The sequence below is a fragment of the Dasypus novemcinctus genome, chromosome 6, assembly GCF_030445035.2.
Source record: "Dasypus novemcinctus isolate mDasNov1 chromosome 6, mDasNov1.1.hap2, whole genome shotgun sequence".
Lineage (NCBI taxonomy): Eukaryota > Metazoa > Chordata > Mammalia > Cingulata > Dasypodidae > Dasypus > Dasypus novemcinctus.
Window position 1 is genome coordinate 124,460,858 of NC_080678.1, and position 10,534 is coordinate 124,471,391.

Below are 10,534 nucleotides of genomic sequence, written 5' to 3' on the forward strand. Positions count from 1 at the left end.
AAGCAAAAGACAAAGAAAGAAAGAAGGGGGTGAGCAGAAGACGACCTGGGACGTTGTGGGGTTGTCGTCAGAAGCCCTAGTGGAAAGGTCACCCTGGAGAGAGAGCCGCTGGTGACTGACGCATGAGGCTTGGCACTGTTTGAGCCTGTGAACCCCCATGAGTCCATGTGGATATTCAAAAAGAACATGCCTGTACTAGAGCAGTGTTTCTCAAGCTTGATGTGCATATAGGGAAGCAGATGTGGCTCAAGGGATAGGGCTTCCTTCTACCATATGGGAGGACCCAGGTTCAATACTTGGGGACTCCCAGTGTTAAGAAGAGAAAGTGTGCCTGTACAGTGAGCCAGTGCCCATGTGGTGAGCCAGTCCCACATGGCAACACAGTGAGAGTGCCCACACCGTGAGCCAGCGTCCATGCAAGTGAGTCACACAGCCAGATGATGATGCAACAAAAGAGAGATGAAGGGGAGAGTCAAGGTGAAGCACAGCAGAAACCAGGAACTGAGGTGGCACAATTGACAAGGAACTCTCTCCACCTCAGAGGTCCCCAGGATCGAATCCCGGTGAATCCTAGCGAAGAAAAAATGAGAAGAGAAGACTAAAAAGAGAAATAGATCAGAAGATCACACAGCAAATGGATACAGACAGCAAAAACAGCAGGGCGGGGGGGAGGGGAGAGGAAAGTGAAAAATAAAAGAAATAATTTTTTTTAAATGTGCATACAGATCCCATGGGTAGCTTGTTAAGTGGCTGGTTCTGATTCCCCAGGCCTGTGCTTCTCACCAACCTCTGGCGATGCCCCTGCTGATGGCACAAAGACATTTCCAAATGTTCGCTGCAGATGGGGCATCAACCGTCCCAGCTTACCCAAGACCGAAGGGTCCCCAGGACACCACCAGGAAGCCTCTGCTTGAGAACCCCTGTGCTGGAGGAAAGTCGTACCTTCTCATGCGGGTTAATCAATTCACAGCCTGTTCTTTGAAAACAAACCATTCATTGGCAGAGAATAAGTGTTAATCATTTCTCTGAGATTCGTGTAACTAATCCCTCCGTGCTTACTTCAGGCAGATTCTAGGCTAATGGAAATGCAGTTGGTTTTGTTTCCTGCCTGAGATGCAAGAAGATTTTATAGAAACAAAGATATTAGACTTGCTGGGTTGCTAGTGACAAATTACTAAATCTTAGGTGGAGGTTGGTTGTAGGCATCGATCCCAGGTGGGCCTCAGGCATGGATCCACCTGGGAGGGTGTTGTGACCACACATCAGAAGTGTGGAAGGTTTGCTGCTCACATGACATTTTCAGGATGAAGCAGGTGGCCACACTGGTCTGAAGTGGCTCGAGAACAAGCGCCAGTGATGGGCTTGGACTCTTACGGTGAGAGCTCCTGTGCTGCGGAAGGGCTTGTCTGGTTGGAGCCTCCTGCCAGGGCGGGGGGAGCACCTGGGCTTCCTTACCACTGGCCCAGGTGCGCAGCACAAGGGGGAGAAGCTGTCAGCAAACATCAAACAGATGGGGAGCCTCTCCACTACAGAGGGAAACCAAGGAGGCTGCCTGGGGCCCCAGTCCTCTCATTAAAGTGCTCAGGGCATTTGCTGGAGTCTCTTCTAATTTGCACCTGGCAGTGTTATGGCTTGAACTGTGTCCAAGTCCTCAACCCCAACCTGTGAACGTGAACTTATTTATAAACAGAGTCTTTGAAGATTTATTAGTGAAGATGAGGCCAAACTGGAGTAGGCTGGACCCAAATCCATTATGACTGGTGTCTTCATGAGGAGAGGAAGTTTAGAGAGAGAGAGAAATGGGGGCGGGGGGGGGGGGGGATGGAGAGAGGAAGGGAGGGAGGGAGAGAAAGAGAGGGGGAGAGAGAGAGAAGAGTTTGAAGGGGAACGGGAAGAGAGAGAGGGAGGGAGGGAGAAAGAGACAGAGAGAGGGAAAGAGAGGGGAAGAGGGAGAAAGAAAGGGAGAGAAGGAGAGAGGAGAAGAGGGTATGAGAGGGAGGGAGAGAGAAGAGAGGAAAAGAGAAAGAGAGGGGGAGAGGAAGGAAAAGGGGAAGAGGGAGGGAGGGAGAGGGAAAGAAAGGGAGGGAGGGCACCATGGGATGGAGGCAGAGCTGGGCCAAAACCATGGATTGCTGGCCACCTGCGTGAAACAGAGCCCAGCGTGGAACAGTCTCCCCTTAGCAGGGAGGCAACCTGCCCACACCTGGGTTTTGGAGTCCAGCCTGCAGACCTGTGAGGCAATGCACCTCTGTTGTTCAAGTCAACTAGTCTGCGTACTTTGTTACATAAGCCCTGGAAAACTAAGAAACGGGGAAGGCATGCAACCAGACTTTCCAAAACTGCTGGAAAAGGCTGGAGGTTCCAAAATCTCACCCCCACACGCAAGGGGAGCCTGTTAGAGGAACCCATGCGACCCCTCTGGCTGAGGTGCTACCTGAAGCACCTGGGAAGGAGAGTCCAGGAAGTTTGTCCTCTACCCGGAGGCCACTGCCTCTTGGGTATAACAATCTGAGTTAAGTTGTAACCTTATTTATTTGCTTACTTTTTTAATCCTTGGTTTATTTTATTTTATTTTATTTTATTTTATTTTATTTTATTTTATTTTATTTTATTTTATTTATTTTAGAAGGCACTGGGGATTTAATCCAGGGCCTTGTACATACAATGCAGGTGCTACGCCTACTCCCCTCCTTGCTTTAAAGGACTCCAAACTTTTGGCCTTTGTGCTATTATTTGGTCCCAGTATTTGATCATATTACAGAGCAGTGATACTATGATCAATCCCTACTAATATTCTATACATTGTTTCCAGAGTTGCCTTTTTTATTACTAAAAAAATGCTACAGTGAACTTTATTGTACATGTATCTTAGCAAATCTCCAATGACACATCTCTGGATTGCTAAACCCAATGATAATCACATTTTGGGGGCAAAAGATATGAACAGGCATTTAACCACAGGGAATGAACAGATGTCAAATAAGCACATGAAAATATGTTCAACATCATTAGCCATTAGGGAAATGCAAATTAAAAGCACAAAGAGATATCACCAGGTACCTATTAAGATGGCTAAAATTAAAATTAGAAAGCAAGAACAACAGCAAAGGCTGATAAGGATGAGGAGAAATTGGATCATTTATACGTTGCTGGTGGGGATGTAAAATAAGATAGATACTGTGGAAAATAGTTTGGTAGTTTCTTTTATTTTTAGGAGGTGCCAGAGACTTTTTCATTTGTTTGTCTAGTGGTTGTTTTTAGGAGGTACTGGGGATTGAACTGGGAATCTCATGCATGGGAAGCAGGCACTCAAGCACTCGAGCTACATCCACTCCTGATAGTTTCCTATAAAAGTAAACATGCAAATATGATACAATTCAGCAATTACACTCTCGAGCACTTACCTCAGAGAAATGAAAATGGATATTCATGCAAAAACCTGTACACAAATATTTATAGCAGCTTCATTCATAATAGCCCAAAACTGGAAATAACCCCGAAGTCCTTCAGTGGGTGAATGGGCACACAAGCAGGGCACATCCATATCAAGGAATACCACTCAACATACAAAGAGATGAGCTATTGATGCATGCACAACTTGGTTCAGTCTCAAGGGAATTACTTTTTTTTTTTTAAAGATTTATTTATTTATTTAATTTCCCCCCCTCCCCTGGTTGTCTGTTCTTGGTGTCTATTTGCTGCGTCTTGTTTCTTTGTCTGCTTCTGTTGTCGTCAGCGGCACGGGAAGTGTGGGCGGCGCCATTCCTGGGCAGACTGCTCTTTCTTTTCACGCTGGGCGGCCCTCCTCACGGGTGCACTCCTTGCGCGTGGGGCTCCCTCACGCGGGGGACACCCTTGCGTGGCACGGCACTCCTTGCGCACATCAGCACTGCGCATGGCCAGCTCCACACGGGTCAAGGAGGCCCGGGGTTTGAACCGCGGACCTCCCATATGGTAGATGGACGCCCTAACCACTGGGCCAAAGTCCGTTTCCCGGGAATTACTCTTGAGGGGAAAAAAGCCAATCTCAAAAAGTCACGTATTGGATGATCCCGTTGACATAACATTCTTGAAATAACAAAATACAGAGGTGGAGAATAAATTAGTGGGTACCAGAGATTAGGAAAAATGGGTGCGAGGTGGGTGTGACTTTAAGACGGCGCCATGAGGAACCCTGCAGTGGTGGAGCCGTTGTGTAGTTTGTGTGCACATGTGATAAGATTGCACAGAACCAAAGACACACACACAGAAGTAAAACCAGGTGGATTTGGGTAGATTACGATGGTACTTGGTCGGTTTGAATGCTACCAGCAAAGAAAGCAGGTCAAGGATACACAGGATCTCTTCGTATTATTTTTCACAACTACATGTACACTCTACTAAATTATCTCGAAATAAAAAGTTTAATCTTGAAAATGTTGGTAAAACAGTCCTATCTTATGTACAGTCTATTTTCAAACAGCCTTAATTTCTTTTTAGAGCAGTTAGCTTTGAGGAAACTTTGCGTCATTTCCCTGTACCATGAGATAAGGGAATCTGCCACAGAGGTCATTGCCAAGGTCATGAGCACCTCTGACGTAAAACCGTTCGTTGCTCTGATGATTATCTGAGTTTCTGGGAATGATTCTAAAGTCTAAAGAGGTTTTTCTTCAGGTGCTACACAGCGCTCACTAATAAACGCCCTGCAGTTATTTTCTTCCTGATTGTGATACCTTGCTTTTCTCTGAGCCTTCCTGTCTCTCCATAAAGTACTATTTGTGGGACTTAACTTGCTTAAGTGCCCCCCTTAAGTCATAAGTATATGTCGTTGAAATCTACTCTCTATGAAAATAGCAGTTTTGCCTAAATAAAGTAATTCTGTGTCAAGAAAGTAGATCAAGGGAAGTGAATTTGGCTCAACAGATAGGGTGTCTACCTACCACATGGGAGGTCCAAGGTTCAAACCCAGGACCTCCTGACTCATGTGATGAGCTGGCCCACACGCAGTGTTGATGCACACAAGGAGTGTCATGCCACACAGAGGTGTGCCCCGTGTAGAGGAGCCCCACGCACAAGGAATGTGCCCCATAAAGAGAGCCACCCAATGCCAAAAAAGTGCAGCCTGCCCAGGAATGGCACCGCACACAAGGAGAGCTGATGCAACAAAAAAAGACACAGATTCCAGATACCACTGACAAGAATGCAAGTGGACACAGAAGAACACACAGCAAATGGACACAGAGAACAGACAACTGGGATGGGGCAGGGAGGGTAGAGAAATAAATAAAAAATAAATAAATATTTTTTAAAAAAAGAAAGTGAATCAAGAGGCTAAATCCTGCAGGTGCCTGAGTGTCTTCCAACTGAAGGCCAGAAGCCAAGGTTTTTTTGTTTTTTAACTCTTGGAGAGTTTTTTTAAAGCCATTTCATTGAAATATATTCACACACCATACAATCTATCCAAAGTGTGCAATCAATGGCTTTCAGTATAATCACAGTGTTGTGCATTCATCACCCCCAAAAAAATTAGAAAAATCTCATTACTCCAAAAAGAAGCCACCTTTTTATGTTAACTGGTTTCCCACCTACTACCCTCCTCCACTTCCCTGGACATGGCCACCATCTTCACTAGTGACCGTTCACTGAACACTTACACTTAGGTTTGTTGGGCAGGACCAGCTGGTATTTTCCAGGGCCAGCTGCAAAATGAAAATGCAGGCCCCTTTGTGTGAAAATTACTAAGAATTTCAAGGTGGCAACAGCAGAGCATTAAACCAAACACGGCCCGGGAGCGAGGCCTTGGTGGCACCGCCGCCGCCCACGCAGCCAGCTCCAGGGCGTGCTGTGCGCACTTCAGGGGTAACCCCACGCCCTGGAGCACCTGCACCGCCAGCCACCAGCAGCCGAGCCGGGCTTCGAAACTCTGCTCAGTCGTCTTCGATGCCTCCATGCCTAGTGCCTCAGGGGTGCAGGTACAGGGGCAGGGGAGGAAGGTGAAAAGCAGAGGAAAAGTGGCCGATTTGGGCTCCGACCCCGAATGATGCTTTAGAGGAGGCAGCACTGGACGCGAGCTCCTGAAGGCGAGAAGCTCAGGGCCGCGGTGGCACAGCCAAGCGACGGGGTTTCAGGAATTGTCCCGCCACCTGCAGAGGGCAAGCCCCAGCCCAGCCCCAGAAGGGAGGCGGGCTGCAGACCTGCAGTCTGTCCTGCTGGTCCAGGAGACAGGGCTGGCCGGACCAAAGTGTGTCCCTGGGCTAAGCCTCAGGTCCCACCCGATGGGTGGAGTCAGGGGGAGTTCCCACCTGAGACAGGTGGAGGTGTGGTGCAGTTAGGAGGCATCTGGACAGGCTGCTCAGGCAGGTGAAGAGAAGACCAGCCGGAGGGCTCCCCTCACTTAGCAGGCCTGGGGCCCACGTGGAGGGGTCCGTAGGCCCCCTCCGTCCCTGAGAATGGACCTGCCGCCCTCACTAAAAAGCCAAGGAAGGAGGCCACCTTCAAACCACACTTGGTAAAGTGACTCTGAGGACCGCGGTCATCTCGGAAAGCCTCATGACCAGCACGTTCTGCTCCTTTAGGTTCTCCAAGTGGGATCCCCAAGGTCAGCAGCACCCCGCAGGAGCTTGTCGGAAATGCAGATTCCCAGGCCCCGCCCCTGCCGTCTGGAGCGTGCCCTGACTTGCCAAGCCCTCCAGGTGATTTTGATCCAAGCTTTAGGAAAACCCTCAGGGGAACCAGACGGTTGCCTGGGTGAGCAAGGAGTTAAAACACTGGTTGAGCATCTACTGTGTGTAACTCTAAACAATCCTGGGAGTGGGCGCCACTGTCGTCCTGGTTTTACCAATGAGGAAACTGAGGCACAAAGACATCAGGGAACCCGCCTGCTCCCACTCGCTGGAAGAGGGAGAGCCAGTGCTCAGTCACAGCAGTCGTGAGTACTGCCCGCAAAAGGGGAGCTTCGGGGACCAAATGCCAGACGCTTGGGCCTGGCAGCTGACATTCAACCCCCGCAGGGGAGACGGCCCTGCCCTGGGGAGCAGGGCAAACCTCGCTGGCCTTGCCGAGGGCTTGCCTTGTCCGGGGACTGAAATGGCAAAGTGACCAAGTCACCATCCTGATAGGGGCGCTTGTCCGGCCCTGCCAGTGCTCCGTGCTGCCCTCTGGTGTGGACACACCTTCCTAAAGGGCTGTGGGTGCCTTCCGGGAGGCGCCTTTGGGCACCTCGGCTCTGACCAAGCTTGGGTGGCTCCTGCAGGTAAGCTGGAAGGTCTCTACTTCCCTCCTAGTTCTTGGGATTGGCAGCTCTCTTCGCCTGTCCCATCTAGCTTTCGTGGCTGCTGGGATGACCTGGAGAGGTAAGGGATTCAGTGCTGTCCACGTGGGAAACCTTCAGTGACCACGGCAAGAGTCCTGTGCAGTGAGAACTGAAGGCATAAAGGAAGCTAAGTGAAGGACACCACTGAAGCACTTCCGACGCGCAGCTGCAGGCGCCAAGGAGGCAGGCGGCCCAGGACTCCCCGACACGGAATTGGAGCACATGTGGCCAAGCTGCCCAGGGGGCTCAGAATGCAGGGAAGGGCTGGCTCTCAGGCTTCTGGGGAGGCAGAATTCACAGAGCATGGGGGGCAGGGGCGGTGAAGTATCCAGGGTCTTCAGATTTCATTCATTTAGGGTCAAATGGAAGGGATTGCATTTACCCCCAAAAGAATGCACCACTACCCAGAGACCTCTCTCTGGGATCTATGATGAAGCTGATCTTCCCCCAAAAGGTGCCTGTTCACCAGACTTTCTAGCCCCCTTCTGCAGAGGAAATGGGAATTCCCCCTCTTACCACTCAAGTTCATTCTTCTACACATGTTCAAAAATACAGGCATAATTATTAGGTTGGTGCAGAAGGAATTGTGGTTTCAGACTGAATGTTAAATCATTACAACTAGGCTCAAACACATCTTTACTAATGAAAATAGGAACCATTACAATCAACACATATTTGCCAATGAAAAATATGTTTATTCCAGTAGCATAAAAATCCATGCTTCGATGAACTCTTGGAAAGCATTTTCTGCATCCTGCTGGTTGTGGAAGCATTTTCCCATCAATAAGTTGTCGAGATGCTTGAAGAAGTGGTAGTCTGTTGGTGAGAGGCCAGGTGAATATGGTGAATGAGGAAAACTTCATAGTCCAATTCGTCCAACTTTTGAAGCATTGGTTGTGTGACATGTAGTTGGGTGTTGTTGTGGAGAATTGAGCCCTTTCTGTTGACCAATGCCAGCTGCAGGTGTTGCAGTTTTCAGTGCATCTCATTTGCTGAGCGTACTTCTCAGATGTAATGGTTTTGCCAGGATTCAGAAAGCTGTAGTGACTCTGGTTTATTGGACTTACCCGACTCAGCTAACATGGAGTTGAAGGTCAACCACCACACCATGGAGCCTAGAGGGCCTACAAGTGAAAGCAGGAGGATTGCACCCAGCATCCATGTGGAATCAAAGCCCCCTCTTGTTATAGATGTGGAGTGGACACAACCATTCCAAGGTCCACAGGATGGAGGAATAGAGTATGGATTAGAGTGGACTTACTGATAATCTAAATAAATAAATAAATATAATTATTTTTAAAAAAAAAGAAAGCTGTAGTGGATCAGAATGGCAGCAGACCACCAAACAGTAACCATGACCTTTTTTTGGCGCAAGTTTGGCTCTGGGAAGTGCTTTGGAGCTTCTTCTCTATCCACCCACTGAGCTGGTCGTCGCCAGTCAAAAATCCACTTTTTGTCGCACATCACATTCCAATCAAGAAATGGTTCGTTGCTGTTGTGTAGAATAAGAGGTGACACTTTAAAATGACGATTTTTTAAATTTTTGGTCAGCTCATGAGGCACCCACTTACTGAACTTTTGCACCTTTCCAATTTGCTTCAAATGCTGAACGACCATAGAGTGGTTGATGGTGATGTCTTTGGCAACTTCTTGTGTAGTTTAAGAGGATCAGCGTTGATGACTGCTCTCAACTGGTTGTTGTCAGCTTCTGATGGCCAGTCACTACACTCCTTTATCTTCAAGGCTGTCATCTCCTTTGCAAAACTTCTGGAACCACCACTGCGCCATATGTTCATTAGCAGTTACTGGCCAAATGTGTGGTTGATGTTGCGAGCTATCTCCACTGCTTTACGACCCATTCTGAACTCAAATAGGAAAATTGCTCAATTTTGCTTTTTGTCTAACATCAATACATCAATAAAATGATGTATAACATAACCACGTTTATTTAAGAATGTATTCCAATATTAAATGGCAAATTTCAACAATGCAAAACTGCAATTACTTTTGCACCAACCTAATAAAAAGTATTATCTTCTCAGTAATAGCAGACATGTTGGTACGTGCACTTGCACTGTGCTAGGTGCTTAACTGCATTTTCTTTTTTAATCTCACAACCTTCCATGGGTTGGAGGCTTTTATCCATGTCACGGATGAGGAAACCACTAAGGTTCAGAGGGTTACTGGTTGCCCAAAATCAGATGGCCAGGAGGTGGCACTTGGCACAGACCATGCTGCCTGGCAAATTCTAAGAAAGGGAGTCCAATTCCCCTGTCCACAGACATTTTGCTCTCAGTCAATTACCTCTTAGATGAAATGAAATCTTCACAGAAGTTTCCAGTGATCACTGTTATCCAGAAGCATTTAAGCTCATGCATGCAAATCTCATTGTCTTGATTACCAACCCAAATTAACTGCCTCTCTGAGCATTTGCAGCCCTCGGCAGGTCATTTAAATTCATGTCAGAGCCTTTAGAGACAGTGGTATCACCATGCAAATGAGATAGCCTGTAAATTTTAAAGTTCTTCTCCATGAAAACATTCTTTTGATTTAATTAGTGCCGAGTGATGTCAGTCTTAGTATTTTTGTGTAGGTTGTGCATATTTTGTCAAGCGGTGGAATAATATCCTACTGGGAACTAAATCCCCCTTTTCCATCTTTAGAAAGTGTGCTGGTTTGGAGCTATGCACCCCACAAAAACATGTTCTTAAACTTAACCCATTCCTGGGGGTGTGAGCCCTTGTAAGTGGGGCCTTCTCATGAGGTCACTTCAGTTAAGGAGTGTCCCACCTCGGTCAGGAGGGGCCTTAGCCCTATCACTGGAGTCCTTTACAGGTGGAATGAAGGTCAGACAGGGAGAGAGCAAGCCACAGGAAGCAAGAAGCTGCAGGGGAACAGAACCTGGAAGGAGGGAGGAAGTCAGGAGAGTCGCTGCCTGCTTTTCTCTGTAGCCAAGGAGCCACAGTCCTCAAGGAAAGAGCATCCACTTAATGAGGCTTTGATGTGGACTTCTCCCAGCCTCAAAACCAAGAGGCAATCCATTCCCAAAGTTCATGCCAACTCATTGCATGGTTTTTGCTTTAGCAATGAGGAAACTATAGCAGGAAGGGACTTTGGGGGAACAAATACAGACGCTGTGACTTCACAACCAGATAATTTCAGGATATGAGAAAGAAGTGGCTTAAAGCGACTAAAATGCTGTTATAAGAAGATACTTGTCAGCCCAGAAAAGTCGTGAGAATT